Raw genomic sequence first — 24,974 nt, forward strand, 5'->3', positions numbered from 1 at the left:
TGAAAGTAGTGCACTTTAATTTGGGTATCATTCCTGGAAAAAAAAAAAAAAGTTCCTTCCTTCTTATTGTTTTCTACCTCAACATCCTCATTTTAAAAATCCTGTTGTTTTGTTGGTATCTTTGTAAGTTACCTCGAATCCATCTTGGAAAAAGGCAAGAGTTGTGAATGCAAAAAAAATTTAATAAATACATGCACACATGAAAAATGAATGAATAACAATAACATCGCTAGACCAGGGTTCATCAACCTCAGCACTATCAATATTTGGGGCCAGGTCATTCATTGCTACGGGAGCTTTCCTGTGCATCATGGAAGGTTTTGCAACATCCCTGACCTCTTTCTAGAAACCAGTAGCACTCCTCCCCGCATCATGACATCCAAAGATGTCTCCAGATGACATCTCCAGATTTGTCCCCTAGGACCAAATTCTCTCCCAGTTGAGAATCCCTGTCCCAGCTACCCGAAGGCAGAATCATTATGGTTTTACAACAGTAAACCCCCTCAGGCATGAAGCTGGCACTTAGCAGAAACAGCTGGCTGAAGAAATAAACTAATGCCTGCCCCAATACATCATCTCTTTCCAGGCTTCAAGGACACAGAGCTCTTGCCACCTTGATTCTCCTAGCACCCCCATGGGATCAGAATTAGATCCTTGCATCACAGATAAACCCCACTGGGGTTCAGAGAGGCTGAGCGAGTGGCCTAAGATTACACAGCAAGCACCGCCCAGGGTAAAGGATCAAGTGCAGAAAGACTTCCTGCCTCTCGTTACAGTAGGAAGAATGGGGAGCAGTGAGGAAAGGGATGTAGCTGGGTCCTGCGGAACAAGTTGGATTCTACTGGGTGTGGGAAAAGGGGAGGGGAGTTCCCAGGTAGGGAAATCCCAGCATGAGCAAAAGCCTGTAGGCAGGAATCTGAGCAGCTTGCTTAAGAGTTGGGAACTCCCACAAGAACTGAAAACCTAAAAATTCATAGGAAACTCGACACAAATGGTGGAAACACCCCAAATGTCCGTCGACAGACAAGTGGATGAGCGAAATTCAGTCTCTCCATACAACGGAGCATTATTCAGTCATAAAAAGGAGTAAAGCACTGATATAGGCTGCATCATGCATGAACCTTGGAAACCGTACACCAAGAGAGAGAAACCAGGGGCAAAACGCCCCAGGGGACCAGACACGGTGGCTCACGCCTGTAATCCCAGCACTTTGGGAGGCCGAGGCTGGTGGATCATCTGAAATCAGGAGTTCGAGACCAGCCTGGCCAACAGGGTAAAACCCTGTCTCTACTAAAAATACAAAAATTAGCTGGGCATGGTGCCGCACACCTCTAGTCTCAGCTACTCGGGAGGCCGAGGCACGAGAATCTCTCAGGAGGCAGAGGTTGCAGTGAGCTGCACTCCAGCCTGGGCAACAGAGTGAGACTGTCTCAAAAAAAAAAAAAACAAAAAACCCATATAGTATACAGTTCCATTGATGTGAAATGTCCAGAACGGGCAAATTCACAGAGACAGAAAGCGGATTCATGGTTATAGGGCTGGGGGAACAAGGGAATTAGACAGCGATGGCTAAAGGGGATGGAGTTTCCTTTGAAGCTGTAGAAAATCTTTTGAAGCTGTAGAAAATGTTTTGAAACTGACAGTGGTTGCAGTTGCACAATTCTGTAAACTAAAAGCCTTTGAATAGTATACTTTTTTGTTTGTTTGAGACAGTCTCACACACTCTGTCGCCCAAGCTGGAGTGCAGGGGTGAGATCTCCGCTCACTGCAACCTCCACCTCCTGGGTTCAAGTGATTCTCCCACCTCAGCCTCCTGAGTAGCTGGGGTTACAGGCGCCCGCCACCACACCCACTAAATTTTTTTTTTTTTTTTGAGTCGGAGTCTTGCTCTGTTGCTCAGGCTGGAGTGCAGTGCCTGGATCTCAGCTCACTGCAAGCTCCGCCTCCTGGGCTTACGCCATTCTCCTGCCTCAGCCTCCCAAGTAGCTGTGACTACAGGCACCTGCCACCACACCCGGCTAGTTTTTTTTGTTTTGTTTTGTTTTTTTTTTTTGTATTTTTTTTTTTTTTTGAGGCGGAGTCTCGCTCTGTCGCCCGGACTGGAGTGCAGTGGCCAGATCTCAGCTCACTGCAAGCTCCGCCTCCCGGGTTTACGCCATTCTCCTGCCTCAGCCTCCGGAGTAGCTGGGACTACAGGCGCCCGCCACCTCGCCCAGCTAGTTTTTTTGTATTTTTAGTAGAGACGGGGTTTCACCGTGTTAGCCAGGATGGTCTCGATCTCCTGACCTCGTGATCCGCCCGTCTCGGCCTCCCAAAGTGCTGGGATTACAGGCTTGAGCCACCGCGCCCGGCCTAATTTTTTTTTGTATTTTTAGTAGAGATGGGGTTTCACAATGTTGGCCAGGCTGGTCTTGAACTCCTGACCTCAAGCGATCTACCCACCTTGGCCTCCCAAAGTGCTGGAATTACAGGCACGAGCCACCGGTGCCTGGCCTGAATGGTATGCTGTAAATGGGTGAATTGTCCAGTATGTGAATTTCATATCCAAAACACTCCTGGAATAAAGAATAAGGGATAAAGGGAGCAAAGGCTTCAGGCTGCAGGACTGGCTGTGCCACTTCCTGGCTGCGCCACTTCCTGGCTGCATGACCGTGAGCAAGTCACTTCACCTCCCAGAGCCTCAGCGGCCCCATCTGCTAGGGTTGACAGGGACACGTGTAGGCAGTGCCTGCCATTCGAGGGACCATAAACATTCTTTCCTGGCATGCCTCCGTCCTGCCCACTTCTCCCTCACACTCCAGAAGCCTCCAGAATGTCTGCTGCAGGAAAGATTTCCTTGAAATCCGAACTGAAAAGACCAGGCTTTCCTGGCCAGTGATGGAAACAAATCTTCACTGTTGTCTAAGCACCGGATGTTGGAATCACACCCCACCTTCTGTCTCCAGACCCAGAGGTCCCCGCCTGTCATTTACAGTTTCAAGGCACCAAATGACCCCAATGATTTGCAAAGGATTCCCTATGGCCACCCATCTCTGCAGCCTTCAGTCCTCCCCACCCTAGTCCCTACTGTTACTGATGGCTTTGGGGGGGCTCAGGGAAGCACAGAGAAGCTGGGACTCACCCTGCAAAATAATCCAGCCCAGGAGGACTGGGTGGTGGGGGGGACCCCACAAAGAAGCGAGTGTGTGGGCAGCTCCTCCGCACACAATGGTCCCTCAGAAACCTGTTCCAGGGGAAAACAGAGGATCTCTATCGGCAAGGCCTAAGAAAGAAATGTCTGTCTTCTTTCAGGACCTGCCCCCGCAGGCTCCAGGCCAAGAATGTCTGGCATGGGGTCTATTAAGTTTCTAAAATTATGCCTAGGTTGGAGGGTTGGTGGGGGTGAGGATCGGGAAAGGACGTGGTGGGCAGGCAGGCAGGATATCTTTATTCTGGTCCCTTATGCCCCATCCTGCACGTTGGGCAGTGGGAAGGGAGTGGAGTGTCCCTCCAGCAGATATCAGGTTGGCCCGAGAATCAACAACTCTGTGCACATGGCTTGGCAGCTCAGTTGTCTTCAGATATTGCCACAGTGCCTTCCCAGAGTGCTCAGGTTTTCCCCCGAGCAAGGGAGCAATGGGATGGAGCCCAACTTGAGCAATAAATAAGAGGAAAAAAACCATCGCCCAGTGGTCATAATCTAGAAGTGGAAACAGGGCTGCTATGGTGGGTTGTGCAAGTTATGCACTGCATAGATGCAGGAGGCACTCTTCTGAAGTATGGAGTCATGCTGTGTACAACTCAGACAACCATTCAAGGCAGACTGTAATGTAACAGGAGGGGGACCAGCTGGCTCATGGGAGCAAGCCTTCACTCTTGGGTGGGGCTGGGGAAATGTGAATCAGTGGCCAGTTTGTACGTGGAAGACAGAACAAGACCTCATTACAGTGTCAGTCCTAATTGAAATACTTAGGACTCCTCTCTCCCAGCTACTGAAATCAAAGGGGTAGGAGGAGGGAGGAAAAGTCAAGAAGAAGGCGCCTAAAAATCTGTAGGTCACCCTACCTCCCAGATACAGTTTCCAGAAAAAATACAGTACATGGCTAGGCATAGTGGCTCATGTCTCAGCAATTTGGGAGGCTGAAACAGGAGGATCACTTGAGGCCAGGAGTTCAAGACCAGCCTGGGCAACATAGTGCGACAAAAAAAAATTTTTTTTAATTAGCCAGACATGGTGGCACATCACCCCATTACACTCCAGCCTGGGCAACAGAATGAGACCCTGTCTGCAAAACATATATGTAGGAAGCCCAGTTAAACTCAAATGTCAGAGAAACAGTGAATACTTTTTTAGCATATCCTAAATACAGCCTGGGATATACTTACACTAAAAAATAATTTGTTGTTTCTCTGAGATTTGAATTTAACCAGGCATCCTGCATTTCTATTTGCTAAATCTAGCAACCTTTCCCCTAGAGGACATCCCTATGACAACACTTTTTACCACCCACCATTGCCTGGAAATGGCTATTAAATCGCAGTCAATTGGGAACAAATTTCCTCCAAGCATTTTTCCTTTTTTTTTTTCTTTTCTTTCTTTCTTTTTTTTTTTTTTAAGACAGAGTCTCCCTCTGTTGCCCAGGCTGGAGTGCAGTGGTGCGATCTCGCCTCAGTGCAATCTCCGCCTCTCAGATTCAAGCGATTCTCCTGCCTCAGCCTCCTGAGTAGCTGGCATGACAGGCGTGCGCCACCATGCTTGGTTAATTTTTTTGTAGTTTTAGTAAGGACGGGGTTTCACCATGTTGTCCAGACTGGTCTCGAACTCCTGACCTCAGGTGATTCACCTGCCTTGGCCTCCCAAAGTGCTGGGATTACAGGTGTGAGCCACGGCACCCGGCCCTCCCATTTTGACTGCTGTGCAGTCCTACAGGATATGGAGTGTGACAACAATCCCCATCCAATGAAGCTTAATGGCTTCCTTCTTCCCCTCGGGGCTCTGAAATCACCACCCGCCTGGCAAAGAGGGATATGTGGGCGCCCACACAGCCATGTCACGGAGAGGATGGAAAAACAGGGTCTCAAAGCCCAAGGATCTCCTGGCACTGCCCACACCGCCAAAGCTCAGGAGAGTCAACCATGTACCAGGCTTGCTCAGCCCGGATCTAAAACGGGGGTCTCTCCAGTGAGTCAGACCAGGTCATTTCCCAGCCCAGGGACTCTGTGACTCCTGGGAGCTGCAGCCTTTGGCTGCACTGTCCTCATCATTCCTGTGAAATGGGACCACCTTGGGGGCAGCCTGGAGAGTTGGTGAAGACGTGTCTCCCTCCCTGGCTTGTCCTGGGCTCTCTGGAAGGCAGGTGAAGAATGAGGAAGGAAGGGCCTTATTGGGCAACTCCCAGCAGGTTTCTGTGGGAATGGCTGGCTGACCTCCTGTGGGTCACCTGCGGTTAGAGCAAACTGCACTTTATGCGACCAGTGGGCGGTCAGGGTCAGCCCAGCTCAGGTCACTCACATGCACAGAGAACCTGGATGGAAAGTTACCAAGGTCTGAGCAGGAGCCCTCGCAGAGACAGCAGACCTTCCCACCCCACTCCCAGCCCAGAACTGGCCACCCACGCCCTCACCCCATTCTCCCCTGACATCTCTGTTTGTCCACATCCTTGAGAAGGGCGGAGGGACAAGGACAGACTGAAAAGAGATGTTTGGAGGATGAGTCAGCCCTCTTGGGGAATGATTTCACTGTGGAACAAAGTTCGGTTACACCAGAAGCTCTGGGGCACCATCTCAGGGTCTCCCATGGCTCCTGAAGGCTTGTGGGACCCTGCTGTGGACCCTAGAATCCTGACCTCCGAAACCTGCAAAAGCGGTCCTTGTGGGGCACAGCCGATGGCCTGGGTGCCTCCTGATGGGCGAGGTCAGCCAGTCGAGTGCTTCACTCTAGGTTTTTCTTTGGATTTTTTTTGTTTTTGTTTTTTGGGGTTTGTTTTAGATGGAGTTTCACTCTGTTGCCCAGGCTGGAGTGCAGTGATACAATGTCAACTCACTGTAACCTCCACCTCCTGGGTTCAAGTGATTCTCCTGCCTCAGCCTCCCGAGTAGCTGGGACTACAGGTACCTATCATCACACCCAGCTAGTTTTTGTATTTTTAGCAGAGATGGGGTTTCACCATGTTGACCAGGCTGGTCTCGAACTCCTGACCTCAGGATCACTCTAGTTTTTGTTTCCACTTCTGAATCCCTATGGGATGGAGCGAGAGAGACTGGACACTCACATTGACAGAGAGACCAGAGCTCCTGGGTCACATGGGGGAATAAGCGATGCAGCCAGATGCCAGGTCCCAGGACTGCCTTCTCCTGACCATCTGGGTAATTCAGACACAGCCGGGTCTGAGATGCCAGAGGGTGTTGTTCCTCCTGTTTAGACCTGCCCCACCTTGAAGACATCGGTGATTCACAGTCTCCCCTAGAACCTACAATTCCTGGAGGGTGGGGCCCCTGCTAATTCAAGCTGGTCTCCTAGGAGAGCTCCCAGAGGGCAAGGGTAGTCAGGGAAGACTTCCAGGAGGAAGTGGCTCTTGTTGAAGGCTAAGTCAGAGTTAAGTGGGAGAGGAGCAGGAAGGGTGTCCTTGCAGGGGGCACAGCAAGACGGAGGATGTGGCATGTGCTGGCTTGGCAGTTCACACTGGTGGAACCAAGGGCACAGAAGTGGCTGGGAAAAAGCCCAGACAGAAAGGACATCTCAGAAACGAGGATTCGCACTCCAAGCGCTGGCCTCACCCTGCCACATGTTGTCAGATGACCGGGCGGGCCACTTCTCTTGCTGAATGTTTATCTCCTTATCTCTAAAATGGAACCGACAGTTGAGATCAATGCCTGTGCTCTGTGGGGTTCCTCTGCTCCCTGGCAGGCCCTGAGATTTGGACATTTGCACATGACCCATCTCATTCATTCCCAGCAACACCAGTCAACAGTGGAGCCGTTATGCCCATTGTACAGATGGGGCAGCTGAGGCTTGTGCAGGCTCAGAAGGACATCCCAGTTTCTCTCACTCTCCTTTCTCCCTCCTACGGATGCTGGGACAAATGACCACAAACTGGGTGGCTTAAAACAACAGAAATTGATTGTCACAGTTCTGGAGGCTGGAAGTCTGAAATCAAGGTGTCAGAGGGCTGGTCCTTCCAGAGGCCTTTCTTTTCTTCTTTTTTGAGATAGAGTCTCACTCTGTCACCCAGGCTGCAGTGCAGTGGCATGATCTTGGTTCACTGCAACCTCCACCTCCCGGGTTCAAGCAATTTTCCTGCCTCAGCCTCCCAAGTAGCTGGAATTACAGGCATGTGCCACCAGGCCTGGCTAATTTTTGTATTTTTACTAGAGACGGGGTTTCACCATGTTGGCCAGGCTGGTCCCGAACTCCTGACCTCAAGTGACCTGCCCACCTCGACCTCCCGAAGTGTTAGGATTACAGGCGTGAACCACTGTGCCCAGCTCTTTTTTTTTTTTTTTTTTAAAGACGGGGTCTTACTCTGTGCCCAGGCTGGAATGCAATGGCACAACTTCAGCTCACTGCAACCTCCACCTCTAGGGCTCAAGGGATCCTCCCATCTTGGCCTCCCAGAGTGCTGGAATCACAAGTATGAATCAGTGTGCCCGGCTTGGTTTCACCTTTTAGTTGTTACAAATTTCTTCTTACTTCCTCTGATATGCCTACTAGAAAATTTAAACTTACCTAGTGGCATGCATTACCCTGCAGCCAGACCAGCTCTGTTCTAGACATCAGGCAGTTCTAACAGCAGGGAGTCAGTTCAGTGATTGTCATGACAGCGAATGCATGGCTTCCAGGACCCTGCCGCCCGCTGTCGGATGGGGCTGGGCACGAACCCAACAGGCCGGGTCTGAGTGCCTCACTCACAGATTCTTTTCCAGCACCCAGCTCAGCAGCTGGCATCGGGTGGACACCCAGTCGGTACACACTGGGAGAATGAATGAATGAACAAAGGAAGGAGGGAGAGACCAAGCTGGGGCTCTGGGAGGAAACGAGGCAGGAAAGTCCCAGGAGACAGCGGCCGAGGAAAGAACGCAGATTCCAGAAAGAAAAGCGACACCAGAGCCCCATCTCCCCTGGGGTGTAAACAGCATGGGCAACCACTCAGTAAAGACCCTGGGCGCGGTGGCTCATGCCTGTAATCCCAGCACTTTTGGAAGGCTGAGACGAGTGGATCACCTGAGGTCAGGAGTTCAACACCAGCCTGGCCAACATGGTGAAACCCCGTCTCTACTAAAAATACAAAAATTAGCTGGGCATGATGGCACCTGCCTGTAATCCCACCTACTCAGGAGGCTGAGGCAGGAGAATCGCTTGAACCTGGGAGGCGGAGGTTGCAGTGAGCCGAGATCGCACCACTGCACTCCAGCCTGGGCAACAAGAGTGAAACTCCGTCTCGATAAACAAATAAATAAATAGCCAGGTGTGGTGGTGCATGCCTGTAATCCCAGCTTCTCAGGAGGCTGAGGCAGGAGAATCACTTGAACCTGGGAGGCGGAATGAATCGAGATTGCACCACTGCAGTCCAACCTGGGAGACAAAGCGAGACTATGTCTTTAAAAAAAAAAAAAAAAGAATAAAGTAATAAAAAAAGAAAAGTGAAGACCTACATGGTATAATAAAAGATATCTATTTGGTCTTTGTCCCCTGTCACTGGTTCCTGGCACAGAGCTGCTAAAGCCCTTGGACCCTCCTCAGTGATTAGTCTCTTTCGTATGCTAATGAGATGACTCCAGATGACTCAGTGTGGGGGTACCTAGACAGCTTTGGAATGCTTAGAGGGTTGGAAGGTTCAGTTCATCCCCTCCTCACCTCTGGGGAGGGGAGAGGGACTAGGAATTGGGTCCAAACAGCAATGGCCATGATTTAATCAATTGTGCCTACGTCATGAAACCTCACTAAGAACCACTACATAGGTTTCCGGGAGCACCCAGGTTGGCAAATACATCCACTACCTGGGAGGTGAGGCACCCCAACTCCACGGGAACGGTGGCCCTACATTCTGGGCCCTTCCAGACCCCACCCTATGCGTCTCTGCATTTGGCTGTTTGTATCTTTCATAATAAACTGTAGTAGTGCTGGACACCGTGGCTCCCACCTGGAATTCCAGTGCTTTGGGAGGCTGAAGCAGGTAGATCCCTTGAGGCCAGGGATTTGAGACCAGCCTGGGCAACATAGTGAGACCCCATCTCTACAGAAAAAATTTTTTTAATTAGCCAGGCATGGTATTGAGTGACTGTGGTCCCAGCTACTCGGAAGCCTGAGGTGGGAGGATTGCTTGAGGCTAGGAGGTTGAGGCTGCAGTCGGCTATGATTGTGCCACTGTACTCTAGCCATGGCTGACAGAGTGAGACCCTGTCTCAACAAAACAAAACAAAAAACAAAACAAAACAAAAGAAAACAAAAAAAGAAAGGGGCTTTTTATGAATAACAAAAGATGTACCTCTCATCTTTGCCACTCAGGCAATTACAAGGATCTTAGAAGCTCTGTCAGGTATCTGAGGCAAAGACCAAATACATATTTCCTGTTGTATCACAATATCACAGACTACCCTCTGGCCTTTGAACACAGATCCCTTACAGTCAGATGATCATAAATGCCAAAAGATGCCCAGTGTGGGCAACATAGGAAGACTGCATCGCTACAAAAATTCTTACAAATTTACTGGGCATTGTGATGCACATGTGTGGCCCCAACTACTCAGGAGGCTGAGGCAGGAGGATCACCTGAGCCCAAGAGGTTGAGGCTGCAGTGAGCTGTGATTGAGCCACTGCACTCCAACCTGGACAACAGAACAAGACTCTACCTCAAAAAAAAAAAAAAAAAAAAAAAAAAAAAAAAAAAAAAAAGATGCTGGCAGGGTGCAGTGGCTCATGCCTATAATCCCAACACTTTGGGAGGCCGAGGCAGGCAGATCACCTGAAGGGTCAGGAGTTCGAGACCAGCCTGGTCAACATGGTGAAACCCTATCTCTACTAAAAATACAAAAATTCAGGTGTGGTGGCGCAAGCCTGTGGTCTCAGCTGCTTGAGAGACTGAAGCAGGAGGATTGCTTGAACCCAGCAGGCAGTGGTTGCAGTGAGCCGAGCTCACACCAATACACTTCAACCTGGGCAACAGAGCGAGACTCCAACTCAAAAAGTACATAAATAGAAATAAAAAAAAGATGCCAGCACATTGCTAAAATCCCATCAGTCCTTAATGATACAGTCCACCATCCCTTGAAATGTATGAAAATGTCCCCTAGGGTAAGGCTGCCCAGGCTTGCAGGCTTCCATTCTATCTTATCAAGTTCCAAAAGCAAGGGCAGTCCCAGCAATATATGGATTTACTCTTTTTTTTTTTTTTAGACGGAGCTTTGCTCTGTCACCCAGGCTGGAGTGCAGTGGCACGACTCACTGCAACCTCTGCCTCCTGGGTTCAAGGGATTCTCTTGCCTCAGCCTCCCGAGTAAACGGGACTACAGGCTTATGCCACCACACCTAGCTAATTTTCATATATTTAGTAGACACAGGGTTTCACCATATTGGTCAAGCTGGTCTCAAACTCCTGACCTTGTGATCTGCCCGCCTTGGCCTCCCAAAATGCTGGAATTACAGGGGTGAGCCACCGTGCCTGGCCTACATGGATTCAATCTTGCAGGCATCTGGTGTAACTGAGCCAAGGGACAATGCCACCTCTTGATCTAAGCCTCTTTGAAGGTGTTAATATAACATTAAATATCCTTCCTTCTGTAAGCTATTTATTTATTTATTCATTCATTCATTCATTTTATTTATTTGAGACAGGGTCTCACTGTGTCACGCAGGCTGGAGTTCAGCAGCTTAATCATAGCTCACCACAGCCTCAACCCCCCCGAGATCAAACGACCCTCCCACCTCAGCCTCCCAAGCAGCTGAGACTACAGGTGCATGCCACCACAACCAGCTTTAAAAAAAATTTTTTTTTTCACAGAGATGGGGTCTCACTATGTTGCCCAAGCTGGTCTCAAACTCCTGGGCTCAAGTGATCCTCCCCACTCAGCTGCTGGGATTACAGGCATGAGCCACTGCACCTGGCCATAACCCATTTATTTATTCACCCTTTTACCTCCAGCTATTTTTGTTTCTTCTCTCCATTTATGCACAAACTTTTTCCCCTTTGGAAGGAACATTCTGTTCTGCCACTGTGCTGGTCTAGATTGCAGGCAGAAATACTAGTGTAGCAGGTGCCTCCTCTGGCACCTGCTACAAATTCGGGAGAGCCCTGAATTTGTAATCAGCCAGGCAGAAGTAGGGGTAGCCTGGGGACGCCATTTGCACTGGTGTCTGAAGTGGGAGCAGTCCTGTGGGACTGAGCCCTTTGCTGTGCAGTCTGCACTAACTGTGGGCAGCTTCTCTCCAGACTCAATTAAATTGCTAGCCATGCAGTTGGCGTCACAGAATCTGGACAGCGTCCTTGATGGGCTCCCTAGGCTTTCGTTGTGTGCGATGGGCTAACAGCAAGATAGTTTCTCTCTGGCCATGGGGCCAGTGGCTGTTGTCCCCGCCTCCCAGTGGGTGGAGCATTTACAGGGGTGGGAAGAGGACTCTTCATAGAGCTGCAAATTAAAAACCCAGCACTGGCCGGGCACGGTGGCTCACGCCTGTGATCCTAGCACTTGGGGAGGCCAAGGTGGGCGGATCACAAGGTCAGGAGTTCGAGTTCAGCCTGGCTAACATGGTGAAACCCCGTCTCTACTAAAAATACAAAAAATAGCTAGGTGTGGTGGTGCGTGATGGTGGGTGCCTGTAATCCCAGCTACTCAGGAGCCTGAGGCAGGAGAGTCACGTGAACCTGGGAGGTGGAGGTTGCAGTGAGCCGAGATTACACCACTGCACTCCAGCCTGGGCAACAGAGCGAAACTCAGTCTCAAAAAAAAACCAAAAAAACAAAACCCAAACCCAGCACTTGCTGGCGCGGTGGCTTACGCCTGTAATCCCAGCACTTTGGGAGGCCAAGGCGGGCGGATGGCTTGAAGTCAGGAGTTCGAGACCAGCCTGGCCAACGTGGCAAAAACCCCTCTCTACTAAAAATACAAACTTTAGCTGGGCGTGGTGGCGCTTACCTGTAATCCCAGCTACTTGGGATGCTGAAGCAGGAGAATCACATGAACCTGGGAGGCAGAGGTTGCAGTGAGTCAAGATCACACCACTGTACTCTAGCCTGGGTGACAAAGCAAGACTTCGTCTCAAAAACAAAAAAACCCCAGCACTGCTGGGCTCAGAGGACGCATCTCCACATGGCATGATGAGGCAAAGACCAGTGCTCCAAAGGCCCTAAATGTCATGTGACCTATGTGCACTTCACCCTATGGTGAGAAGCTGCCAACTCAGTCCTCTTCAGGGATCAGGCAAGAGACAGAAACGGGAAAAGCAAGCTGAGTGTAACGATTATAACCACAGGGCATTCTTGGCTTATATTCCACTTTCCCTTTCTTTTTTCTTTTCTTTTTTTTTTTTGAGACAGTCTCAGTCTGTTGCCCAGGCTGGAATGCAGTGGCATGATCATAGCTCACTGCAGCCTTGACTTCCCGGGTTCAAACCACCCTCCCGCCTCAGCTTCCTGAGTAGCTGGAACCACAGGTGCATGCCACCACATCTGATTAATTTTTTAAAATTTTTCTTTTGTAGAGATGGGGTCCTGCTATGTTGCCCAGGCTGATCTTCAACTCCTGGCCTCAAGCGATCTTCCCACCTTGGCCTCTGATATAGTTTGGATATTTGTCCCAGACTACATCTCATGTTGAAATGTAATCCGTGCTGGGTGCAGTGGCTCATGCCTGTAATCCCAGCACTTTGGGAGGCGGACGTCAGTGGATCACCTGAGGTCAGGAGTTTGAGACCAGCCTGGTCAACATGGTGAAACCCTGTCTCTACTAAAAATACAAAAATTAGCCAAGTGTGGTGGCGGGCGCCTGTAATCCCAGCTACTTGGGAGGCTGAGGCAGGGAGGTTGCTGGAATCTGGGAGGCAGAGGCTGCAGTGAGCCAAGATCGCACTACTGCACGCCAGCCTGGAGGACAGAGTGAGACTCCGTCTCAAAAAAAAAAAAAAAAAAAAAAAAAAAAGAAAAAGAAATGAAGAAATGTAATCCTCCACAATATTGGAGGTGGGGCCTGGTGGGAGGTGTTTGGATCCTGGAAGCAGATCCCCCATGATTGGCTTGGGCCATCCCCTTGGTGATGAGTGAGCTCTTGCTCTGAGTTCACAGGAGATCTGGTTGTTTAAAAGAGTGTGGCCCCCTTACCGGGTGCAGTGGCTCATGCCTGTAATCCCAGCACTTTGGGAGGCTGAGGCGGGCGGATCACCCCAAGGTTGGGAGTTCGAGACCAGCCTGACCAACATGGAGAAACCCCGTCTCTACTAAAAATACAAAATTAGCCAGGTGTGGTGGCTCATGCCTGTAATCCCAGCTACTAGGGAGGCTGAAGCAGAAGAATCGCTGGAACCTGGGAAGCGGAGGTTGCAGTGAGCCAAGATTGTGTCATTGCACTCCAGCCTGGGCAACAAGAGCGAAACTCTGTCTCAAAAAAAAAAAAAAAAAAAAAAAAAAAAGTGTGGCTCTCCTCCCAACACTCTCTCTTGCTCCTGTTCTCACCATGGGACATGCCTGTTCCCCCTCTGCCTTCCACCATGACTGTAATCTTCCTGAGGCCTCCCCAGAAGCTGAACAGAGGCCAGCATCATGCTTCCTGTACAGCCTACAGAACTGTGAGCCCAGTAAACCTCAGTTCTTTATAAATTATCCAGTCACGGGTATGTTTTTTTTGTTTGTTTTCTTTGGTTTTTTTTTTTTTTTTTGCGACGGAGTCTCTCTCCATTGCCCAGGCTGGAGTGCAGTGGCGTGATCTCAGCTCACTGCAAGCTCCACCTCCCGGGTTCACGCCATTCTCCTGCCTCAGCCTCCCGAGTAGCTGGGACTACAGGTGCCCGCCACCACGCCCGGCTAATTTCTTGTATTTTTTGGTAGAGATGGGGTTTCACCCTGTTAGCCAGGATGGTCTTGATCTCCTGACCTCGTGATCTGCCCACCTCGGCCTCCCAAAGTGCTGGGATTACAGGCATGAGCCACCACACCCGGCTACCCAGTCGCAAGTATGTTTTTACAGTAATGCAAGAATGCCTAAAACAGCCTCCCAAAGCACTGGGATTATAGACGTGAGCCACTGCAGCCAGCCCACTTTCCCACTTTTGAAGGTGATGTGGAAAAAACAGGTCATTTCTATTCTGTGAAAGAATTGGCAGCACAAGTATGATGATATTAGGAACTTATTCTCAGCCTCTGGTCAGGGAGACAGACAATAGGGAGTGGTGGGGACTGTGACAAACTGAAGGGCAAGGCCCCATGTAACAGGCGCAACAGGCACTGTCATGGTCCTGCCCACATCTCCCTCAGCAGCTGCTGCTCCAGGACATGTCAACACTGCACGCTTGGCTCGCCATTTGTGACTTTTCTTTTTTGAGACGTTCTCATTCTGTTGCCCTGGCTGGAGTGCAGTGGTGCCATCACGGCTTACTGCAGCCTCAACTTCCTGGGCTCAGGTGATCCTCCCATCTCAGCCTCCTGAGTACCTGGGACTACAGGCACACTCCACTACACCTAGTTAATATTTTTTTTGAGATGGAGTTTCGCAGTTGTTGCCCAGGCTGGAGTGCAATGGCACAATCTCAGCTCACTGCAACCTCTGCCTCCCAGGTTCAAGTGATTCTCCTGCCTTAGTCTCCCGAGTAGCTGGGAATATAGGCATATGCCACCACGCCCAACTAATTTTGTATTTTAAGACGGGATTTCTCCATGATGATCAGGCTGGTCTTGAACTCCCGACCTCAGGTGAGCCGCCTACCTCGGCCTCCCAGAGTACTGGGATTACAGGCATGAGCCACTGCACCCAACCCCAGCCAATTTTTATATTTTTTGCAGAGATGGGGTCTTGCTATGTAGGCCAGGCTGATCTTTAACTCCTGGATTCTAGCCATCCTTCTGCCTCAGCCTCCCAAAGTGCTGGGATTACAGGCATGAGCCACCGAACCTGGCCCACCCATGACTTTCTACTTGAAGTTTTCTTCTTGGCCTACGTGCAGAACAGACTGGTATTAACTCCCTCCATCAAGGATGGACAGGAGTCGGAATGAAACATCCTAGCCCCCTTAACCCTCAGGAAGCACAACCTGTGTTCTACTCAGCTCCCCTGGAGTCCCAGGCAGGATGCAGCCCCAGCTGCCCACAAGAGTGGCCAGCTCCCTGACACCCTGTAGTGTGTGTGGATTCCTTCCCTGCCCTGACTCTCTTCCCAGCTGCTTGTGAGTGCTTCCTGAGATCCCCTTCCTAGTAAACCACTGGCGGCCAGATCCTAAGATCCTGCTCTCAGAGCCTCTGAGGCATTGCAAACTAAGATAAGAAACCAGCTGCTACATCTCTGCAGCCCATTTTTGCTGGGTGGGAAGGCAAGACCTTCCCATTTTTTTCAAAAGAAACCAAGATCCAAAGTTTCTCATGAAACCTTCTGAGGGTTCATTGCCAGCTCAAATTAAACAATGCAAAACAAAATGAAACAAAACATGTCTGCAGGCCCGCTCCGGCCCTCGGCCTTGCCAATTCAGAGCTGCTGGTGGCTGACGAGGGTGGAGGCAGTGGGGATGTGAACGGAGGGTGTGCTTGGGAGACTTGCCCTAGCAGCCTGGTGGCGAAAGCTCAGAGGAGGTACCACCATAAGCCAGGCGGTGTGACTTGCTCATGGGACCCCAGCTGGAAGCATCTGGACCGCCTGGCACGGCCGCCCTCGGGCTGTCAAGAGACCCAGAGTAAACACAGCCTGAACGCTTTCCCAAACATGCAGACCCCAAGCCGCCTGCGGCCTCCCCCTGCTCCCTGGGTGGAGAGATATCCCAAGACCCCTCTGCCTGCCTGACATCTGAGCTCAGGCCCAGGAAAAACAAACCCGGGGCAGCTGGAGTGCCCCAGGGAAGAGGCAGCAGTCACGGGAGAGTCACTTCTAGACCGCACACTTGTGAACTTCGTTTTAATTCTCTGCAGATGGAGGCTGTCTTTACAGATTCCCACCTCCCTACACAGCCCCCTTCTTTCCTCTTGCAGAGAAAACAAAAACGGTGTCTCTTGAGATTGCTTTTGCACCGTTTCTCGGGGTTATTTAAAGTCATTGCTTTTCTGCTGTCTTTTCAGAATGTAAATTAAGAATACAAGGTGTCCTGAAGGATACTGGAGGGGTAGGTGGTGATGTGAAATTTCAGTTTTGTGTGTTTATTGCTCTGAACCGCCCAAACCCACCCATGCCTGCTCTAAACTGTGGAATATGCTTAGTGGATTTTAAGTTGGAGCTACATTCACGGAAGAGAAAGAAATTTCTGAGAGCAGACCTTTCGTGGGCCTCTGTGAACCAGGTATTTCGTATATCATTAGTTCATTTAATCATCATCATGACCCAATTAGTTGTATAGTTTCGTATAATGAATATATATATATATTTGAAATGGAGTCTCACTCTGTCGCCCAGGCTGGAGCGCAGTGGCACAATCTCGGCTCACTGCAAGCTCCACCTCCCGGGTTTACGCCATTCTCCTGCCTCAGCCTCCCGAGTAGCTGGGACTACAGATGCCCGCCACCACGCCTGGGTAATTTTTTGTATTTTTAGTAGAGACGGGGTTTCACAGTGTTAGCCAGGATAGTCTCGATCTCCTGACCTTATGATCCGCCTGCCTTGGCCTTCCAAAGTGCTGGGATTACAGGCGTGAGCCACCGCGCTCGGTCGAATATATTTTTTAGATAGCAAAGGGAATTTATTTGCTCATATAGTTGGCAAGTCTGTGGTAAGGACTTCAGGCATAGGTGAATCCAGGAGCACAAATGCCATCATCAAGAATTTCTCAGGCTGGGCGTGGTGGCTCACACCTGTAATCCCAACACTTTGGGAGGCTGAGGCGGGCAGATCACGAGGTTAGGAGTTCAAAATCAGCCTGGCCAGCATGGTGAAACCTCGTCTCTACTAAAAATACAAAAATTAGCCAGGTAAGATGGTGCACACCTGTAGTCTCAGCTACTGAGGAGGCTAAAGCAGGAGAATCACTTGAACCCAGGAGGCAGAGGTTGTGGTGAGCTGAGATTGCACCACTGCACTCTAGCCTGGGTGACAGAGCGAAACTTTGTCTCAAAAAAAAAAAGGGATCTCTCTCGGCCAGGTACAGTGGTTCACCCCTGTAATCCCAGCACTTTGGGAGGTCGAGGTGGGCAGATTACCTGAGGTCCGGAGTTCGAGACCAGCCCAGCCAACATGGTGAAACCCCGTCTGTACTAAAAATACAAAAATTAGCTGGGTGTGGTGGCAGGTGCCTGTAATCCTAGCTACCTGGGAGGCTGAGGCAGGAGACTCTCTTGAGCCCAGGAGGCGGAGGTTGCAAAGAGCCAAGATCGTGCTATTACACTCCAGCCTGGGTGACAAGAGCAAAACTCCATCTCAAAAAAATTTTTTGTTAATTTTTTTAAAAGAAGAATCACTCTCTTGGCCAGATGTGATGGCTCACACTTGTAATCTCAGAACTTTGGGAGGTCGAGGCAGGAGGATCACTTAAGCTCAGGAGATCAAGACCAGCCTGGGCAACATAGTAAGACCCCATCTCTACCAAAAAATATAAATAAATAATTTCTCTCTCTCCATTTTTTGCCTCTGCTCTCCTCTGTGATTATATTATTCATTATCAGGTAGGCCTTTCCCTCAGAGGGGCAAAGAGGACCTCCAGCAGTTCCAGCCTTATCCCCAACCAACTAAACATTTTTGGTGCAAAGAGAATATTTATTTTCCAATAGTTCCAGCCAAAATCCCACGACTGAATCTCACTGGTCCAGTGTGGGTCACGTGCCAATCCTCTGGTCAATATCTATGGTTACAGCGATAGAATTCATGATAACAAGCCCCTCCCTGGAGTCAGACTGTCAGGCTCACTAGAATAAAAATGCAGATGGGTAGTTACTGTCCTCAGAAGGAGCACTAGATGCTGACATCCAAAAATAACAGATGCCTACCACAGTGGGGCATGTGAGAAGAACAGGTGAGTCCCATGACATCTTGCACAGTAAGGCTGCCGTGACAGTTGCACAGGTTGTGCACTGCACATCTCTAGAGGGGCTCCATTTATGTTCACTGTCACCCTATGTTTATAGATTTATCATGATACATTTCCAACAGACTGCAGTAAACATCTTCAGGAAGGGAAGTGTGATCAACTAAAAGTGAAAAACACAGCCACGGTATTTTGCAACTCTTCCCGTCAAGAGGTAGAGTCTATTTCCTTACCCCTCAAATCTGGGTGGTCTCGAGACTTGCTTTGACCAATAGAATATGGTGGAAGTAACAGTATAAATTTTGAGGCTAAGCCTTAAGAGGCTTGGTTCCCACTCTGACCCTCCTGGCATGCTGCCTGAGACTGCCCCATAAGACTATCCCACAAGAAGGCAAAGAGCCCCCAGGAGGGTGAGAGGTCACATGAAGGAGACCCAAGGTGTCCCAACCAACCAGCTCTAGACTGGAGGACCCAGGAAGGTAAGACAAACTGCTGGGGTGAACTGTGCTGTGTCAACTCATCAAAGCTGATAACTCAATTTCCCAGAACTCCCTCCCCATATGGTTCTGGTTAGAGTTGTCCACAAGAGGAAGATGGGTGAAATTTGGAGGGTGGAGACGAAGCAGTGGCCGCGACTCTCTGAAGGTCAATGTGGTCTGGTGTGATGATGGTGTCTCCCGAGATCACCTCCCAAATAACTGGGTTTTTTGGTTTGTTTGTTTGTTTTGTTTTGTTTTTTGAGACAGGGTCTCACTCTCTTACCCAGGCTGGAATGCAGTGGTGCAATCTCGGTTCACTGCAGCCTCTGCCTCCTAGGCTCAAGCAATCCTCCAACATCAGCCTCCTGAGTAGCTGGGACTACAGGCACATACCACCATTCCCGGCTCACGTATGCATTTTTAGTGGAGACAGGGTTTCGCCATGCTGCCCAGGCTGGTCTCCAACTCCTGGGCTCAAGCAATCTGCCCACCTCCACCTCCCAAAGTGCTGGGATTACAGGTGTGAGCCACCGTGCCTGGCTCCAGATAAAGTACTTGCGCCCAAATTTCTGTCTCAGTATCAGCCTCTGGGGCAACGAAGTCTAAGACAGGCTTCTTAGGAAACTCTGAGTTCCCCTAGGTTGTGTGCTGAAGGAATGCAGTGACAGAAATCAGAAAGAGATCAACCTCCCCTTTTAATCTTTCATTATTCATTCATTTTACAGTCAATGAGCCACTGCCGTGTGCCCACGCCGGAGACAGAAAGAGCCCAGAACTTGGAGTCAGCCAAGCTAGTTCTAACTCCAGCCCTGAGACACAGACAAGTCCCCTAAGCTCTTGGAGCCTTATCGGATCATCACAATGGTCCTACGAGGCAGGAAACCTCATGATCCCCAGTGCCCATGAGGAAATGGAACCACAGAGAGGTTCGGTGACCTGCCTAAGGTCACACAGCTAAACAGTGGCAGAGCCAGGATTTGAACCTGGGAGTCAATTCCAGATCCCATGCGTTTAGTAACTTTCCCAGGAGTTCCAGAGACTGGGCTGACTGATGAAAGTTCCAGAAATTAGGACTTGTTCCAATAAATGGTATGAATTAGTTCCCCAATGCTTGTGAGAAAGATCCCACTACTTTACTTTAAAAAAAACAAAACAAAACAAAACAAAAAACTTCTTTTTATACAGTGAGTCAGAGTCTTGCTGGAGTGCAGTGGTGCAATCTCAGCTCACTGCAATCTCTGCCTCCCGGGTTCAGGCGATTCTCCTGCCTCAGCCTCCCAAGTAGCTGGGATGACAGGCTCATACCACCATGCTCTGCTAATTTTCGTAATTTTTTTTTTTTTAAGACAGTCTCACTCTGTCGCCCAGGCTGGAGTGCAGTGGCATGATCTTGGCTCACTGCAAGCTCTGCCTCCCAGGTTCACGCTATTCTCCTGCCTCAGCCTCCACCTGGGACTACAGGTGCCTGCCACCACGCCCAGCTAATTATTTGTGTGTCTTTTTAGTAGAGACAGGGTTTCACTGTGTTAGCCAGGATGGTCTCGATCTCCTGACCTTGTGATCTGCCTGCCTCGGCCTCTCAAAGTGCTGGGATTACAGGCATGAGCCACCGTACCCAGCCTTTTTTTTTTTTTTTTTTTGAGACAGAGTCTCACTCTATTGCCTGGGCTGGAGCTGCTCACCTCAACTTTGACCCCATTGACCCCCTGGGCTCCAGTGATCCTCCTGCCTCAGCATCCTGTGTAGCTGGAACTACAGGTGCACACCACCACACCCAGCTAATTGTTCCGTATTTTTTGTAGAGATGGAATTTTGCCATGTTGCCCAGGTTGGTCTCAAACTCCTGGGCTCAAGCAATCCACTGACCTTGGCCTCCAAAAGTGCTGGGATTTGCAGGCATGAGCCACTGCACCTGGCCGAAACAATTTTTTATTTTTATTTTTTTGAGTTAGAGTTGCGTTCTTTTACCCAGACTGGAGAGCAGTGGTGCGATCTCAGCTCACTACAGCCTTCACCTTCTGGGTTCAAGTGATTCTCCTGTCTCAGCCTCCTGAGTAGCTGGGATTACAGGCACTTGCCACCACACCAGGCAATTTTTTTTTTTTTTTTTTTTTTTTTTTTTGGTATTTTTAGTAGGGATGGATTTTACCATGTTGACCAGGCTGGTCTCAAACTCCTGACCTCAAGAGATCCGCCCGCCTCAGCCTCCCAAAGTGTTGGGATTACAGGCGTGAGCCACCACGCACAGCTGACAAATTATTTTTAAAATCCAAAATGTTTCTATTTCCTATTTTAATGCAGAAAAGTGTTACCCTGAACACTGACCTAATGCATCACTCATAACATGGTTCTAGGTCAACTACAAAGGGCCTCTCCACTTCAATTTTTTTCCTGCATCTTACATTTCAGTATCTTTACTCTTCCATGGAAACTTCACTTATTTAAGCCGGATGGAATCTGAGCGAGCCCCCCTTGCTACAGGGGGAAAGCCCTTGCCTCTCAGATGCCTACCTTCCCAGACACCCCCTGCCAAGCTTCTGTTTTGTTTTTGAGTCAAAGTTTGCTCTGTCACCCAAGCTGGAGCACAGTGGCACAATCTTGGCTCACTGTAGCCTCTACCTCCTGGGCTCAGGTGATCCTCCCACCTCAGCCTCCCAAGTGGCTGAGGCTACAGGCACGCACCACCAAACCTAGCTAAACAAGCTTCTTCCAACCTGATCCCATCCCCCTAGGAACCCGGGTGTAGACGGCCTCTCTTACCTTTGCTGCAGAAGCGTCTCTCCTTCCTAGCCCCAGGGGCTGTGTCATGCACATGACCAACGCTGGCCAGTCGCTACCCAGCATCTCCTGAGCCTCAGTGATTGCTCCAGTAATGGACATGTGATCCAAGCTGAGCCAATGACAATCAACCCTAAGAGCCTTGCTGGAGCTCCTGGAATAAGACGAATTGTTTACAAGGCTGGTGAGATGAAAGCCTGGAGCTGTCTGGCACCATCTTTACCAACAGGTAGAGCAAGCCCACTGGAGAATGAATCCAACACGGGGAACAGCAGGGCTTGGAGATGGAGACAGATCCCTAACAGCATGGTCTGAGCTTCTGGATCCAGCCAGGCCTGAAGCTCTTGCCCTCCCTACTTCCCAGTGACACATTCTGCAATGGCATAAGCCAATTCCAGTGGGATTCTGGTTTTTGCAGCATTCTGCTATTCATCCTGACTTGACTTAAAAAAACACAAGGCCTGGGTGCAGTGGCTCATGCCTATAATCCCAGCATTTTGGGAGGCGGAGGTGGGCAGATCACCTGAGGTCAGCAGTTCGAGACCAGCCTGGCCAACATGGCAAAACACCATCTCTACTAAAAATACAAAAATTAGCCAGGTGTGGTGGTGCACGCCTGTAGCCCCAGCTACTCTGGAGGCTGACGCAGGAGAATGACTTGAACCCAGGAGGCAGAGGTTACAGTGAGCCGAGAACGTGCCACTGTGCTCCAGCCTGGGTAATAGAGCAAAACTCCATCTCAAAAAATAAATAAAAATTCAAAAATTAGCTGGGCGTAGTAGCACACGCCTGTAGTCCCAGCTACTCGGGAGACTGAGGCAGGAAATCATTTGAAACCAGGAGGCGGAGGTTGCAGTGAGATTGCATCAGTGCACTCCAGCCTGGGTGACAAAGTGAGACTCTGTCAAAAAAAAAAAAAAAAAAGCCTGTGATTCTCCATTGGCCCAAGTACAAGCACAGTCCTGCAGAACACAAAGACACAGTTGCTCCTTGAAAGATTCACAGGAAGGAAAAATACTTCCCATTCTGTTGTAATGAATCAATACCCAAATAAGACCTGGTTCGTTTCTCAAGCAGGTAATCCTGTCCAGCAGCCATGACTCATCCCAGCCCCAACCAGCCCTGAGGTTGGTGGGGCCCCAGATAACTCGCTATACCTGGGGCCGCCCCAGATTTTCCATATCCGTGTGTCTTCTCTCCTTTGTCTTCTAGCTAAGAGTCCTGAGAACTCTTTGTGGAGTTCCAAGTAAACGCTTTGCAGAACGCCCAACCCAGATCAACACCCAGTAGATGCTCTAGGCGCACAAGGAGACATCCGGAGATCTTGCTTTTACTGAAAGTATCCAATCAAAGGGAAAAGACAAAGTTGGTCTTGACCCTTTGTATTTTTAAAATTTTTTTGTTTCTTTTAGCCAAGATCTTGCTCTGTTGCCCAGGCTGGAGTGCAGTGGCATGATCATAGCTCATTGCAGCCTCAAACTCCTAGGGTCAAGGGATCTTCCCGCCTCAGCCTCCAAGTAGCTGATATTACAGGTATGTGCCACCACGGCTAGCTATTATTTTTTTCTTTTTTTTACTTTTTATTTGTTGAGATTGAGTCTTGCTCTGTCATCCAGGCTAGAGTACAGTGGCATGTTCTCGGTTCACTGCAACCTCTACCTCCCGGGTTCAAGTGATTCTCCTGCCTCAGCATCCCTAGTAGCTGGGATTTCAGGCACACACCACCATGCCCAGCTAATTTTTGTATTTTAGTAGAGATGGGGTTTCGCCATGTTGGCCAGGCTGGTCTCGAACTCCTGACCTTAAGTAATCTGCCCGCCTTTGCCTCCCAAAGTGCTGGAATTACAGGCGTGGGTCACCGCTTCCAGCCTATTTTAGTTTTTTTAGAGAATGGCATCTCACTATGTTGCCCAGGCTGGCCTTGAACTCCTGGCCTCAAGTAATCCTCCCGCCTCACCCTCCCAAAGTGCTGGGATTACAGGCATGAGCCACGGCACCCGGCCTCACCCCCCTTACCAAGTGCTGGGCTGGCACCCAGGACCTCAGCAGCAAAGGGAGCTTCACAGGCATCAGATGAGGAAGGCTCAGAAGGCTGAGCACAGGCAAGGAGGCTCTGTCTGCAGGACACTGAGGACTTTGGGGAAGGCACTCAGCCGGGAAGTCAGACATGACCTCATCCTAGTTGAGGTTCCCTAGAAGCAGAGCCTGGGATGGAGATGTGGGTGCATGTGGTTTTCTGGAAGTGAGGGTTCTCGGAAGAGGGGAGTAAGGAGACAAGGGGCAGGAGGAAGAACAGCAGACAGGTCCCAGCTGGAGACCTGATCCCAGGGCAGGTCTGAAGCATGAGTTTTCTGAGTCATTCCTGCCCGGAGGCAAGGGGACCCTGCTGAGGACCCGTCCTTGGCCAGTCAGTACCTCTGGGGTCCCTCTGGGTTGCCAAGAAGGGTGGGTGAGGGGTGGGAAACACAGCTGTGAGCAGTCAGCGGCTACACTCGAAGCCGCCAGCCCCTTCCTTCCTCTTCTTGGCTGCACACCTGCTTTTGGGGAAGGAGCTCATGAACCAGTTGCAGCCGGGGTGGGAAAAATTAAAGAGACACTCCTGGCTGGGCGCGGTGGCTCAAGCCTGTAATCCCAGCAGTTTGGGAGGCCGAGACGGGCGGATTACGAGGTCAGGAGATCGAGACCATCCTGGCTAACATGGTGAAACCCCCGTCTCTACTAAAAAATACAAAAAACTAGCCGGGCGACGTGGTGGGCACCTGTAGTCCCAGCTACTCGGGAGGCTGAGGCAGGAGAATGGCGTGAACCTGCGAGGCAGAGCTTGCAGTGAGCTGAGATCCAGCCACTGCACTCCAGCCTGGGTGACAGCGAGACTCCGTCTCAAAAAAAAAAAAAAAAAAGAGAGACACTCCTGAGCTTAGTGCTTGAGGGCCCGGGGCTTCAGAGGCAGAGGCAGCTGGGTTCAAATCATGATTCTGGGTTGACTCAAGTCTCCTTCGTGGAGCTCCAGCGGTGCACAGCTCATGGGGTGCGGTACGGATCACCATGGCCATGTGCTAGGCGCTTTTTCCCCAACAGCCCGGCACATGGCAAGTGCTCAACGAATCATGGCTTTGCAAACATCTCCAAGTGTCACAGGCCTGGCCGCTATGGTGGGAGATTTACCATCAGTCGCCAGGTGTTGGGGAGGGAAGAGGAGGAGTTCAGGTGTCTTCCTGAACTCATTCCAGCACCCACAGGCGCTGAGTGCACTTCTACCTGGGTCAGGTCTTGCTCCTTCTCATCGAGTGCGAGGCAGGCACACAGGACCCCGGCAGAATGGAGGTCATGAGAGTCCAGATAGCAACCAGACCCCTGGCCTTGGGGGGATCCAGACCTCTGTGTTTGGGAGTCCTGGCTTCCCCACCTTCCCCTCCTAGCCTCAGCCCCTATGGATGTAAAAGTACTCCCAGCTGGCATGACCAATCGATTGGTTTGGGGCACAAAGCTGGGTCCTCTCTGAGGAGCAACTTGGCAGGAGGTACAGGCAGTCTGGCCCTGGCCTTGGCTAGAGTGCTACTTTGAAAGTGCTTCAAACTCGCCAATGACGTCCTAAAGCCCTG

At 50.2% G+C, this 24,974-nt stretch overlaps 1 protein-coding gene across 1 annotated transcript in view; it reads right to left on the reverse strand.

Annotated features, from left to right (window-relative positions):
* Positions 1–23,519, reverse strand: part of LITAF (lipopolysaccharide induced TNF factor) — an 80,774-nt gene extending 57,255 nt beyond the window's left edge. Inside the window, exons 1-2 of the mRNA XM_030925150.1 lie at positions 23,389–23,519; positions 21,355–21,526 (exon numbers count right to left, since the gene is read on the reverse strand). The gene's annotated coding sequence lies outside the window, so the exon portion shown is untranslated. The remainder of the gene's footprint in view (positions 1–21,354; positions 21,527–23,388) is intronic.
* Positions 23,520–24,974: the final 1,455 nt, after the last annotated feature.

This window comes from Rhinopithecus roxellana, chromosome 20 (assembly GCF_007565055.1).
Source record: "Rhinopithecus roxellana isolate Shanxi Qingling chromosome 20, ASM756505v1, whole genome shotgun sequence".
In the NCBI taxonomy this organism is placed as follows: Eukaryota; Metazoa; Chordata; class Mammalia; order Primates; family Cercopithecidae; genus Rhinopithecus; species Rhinopithecus roxellana.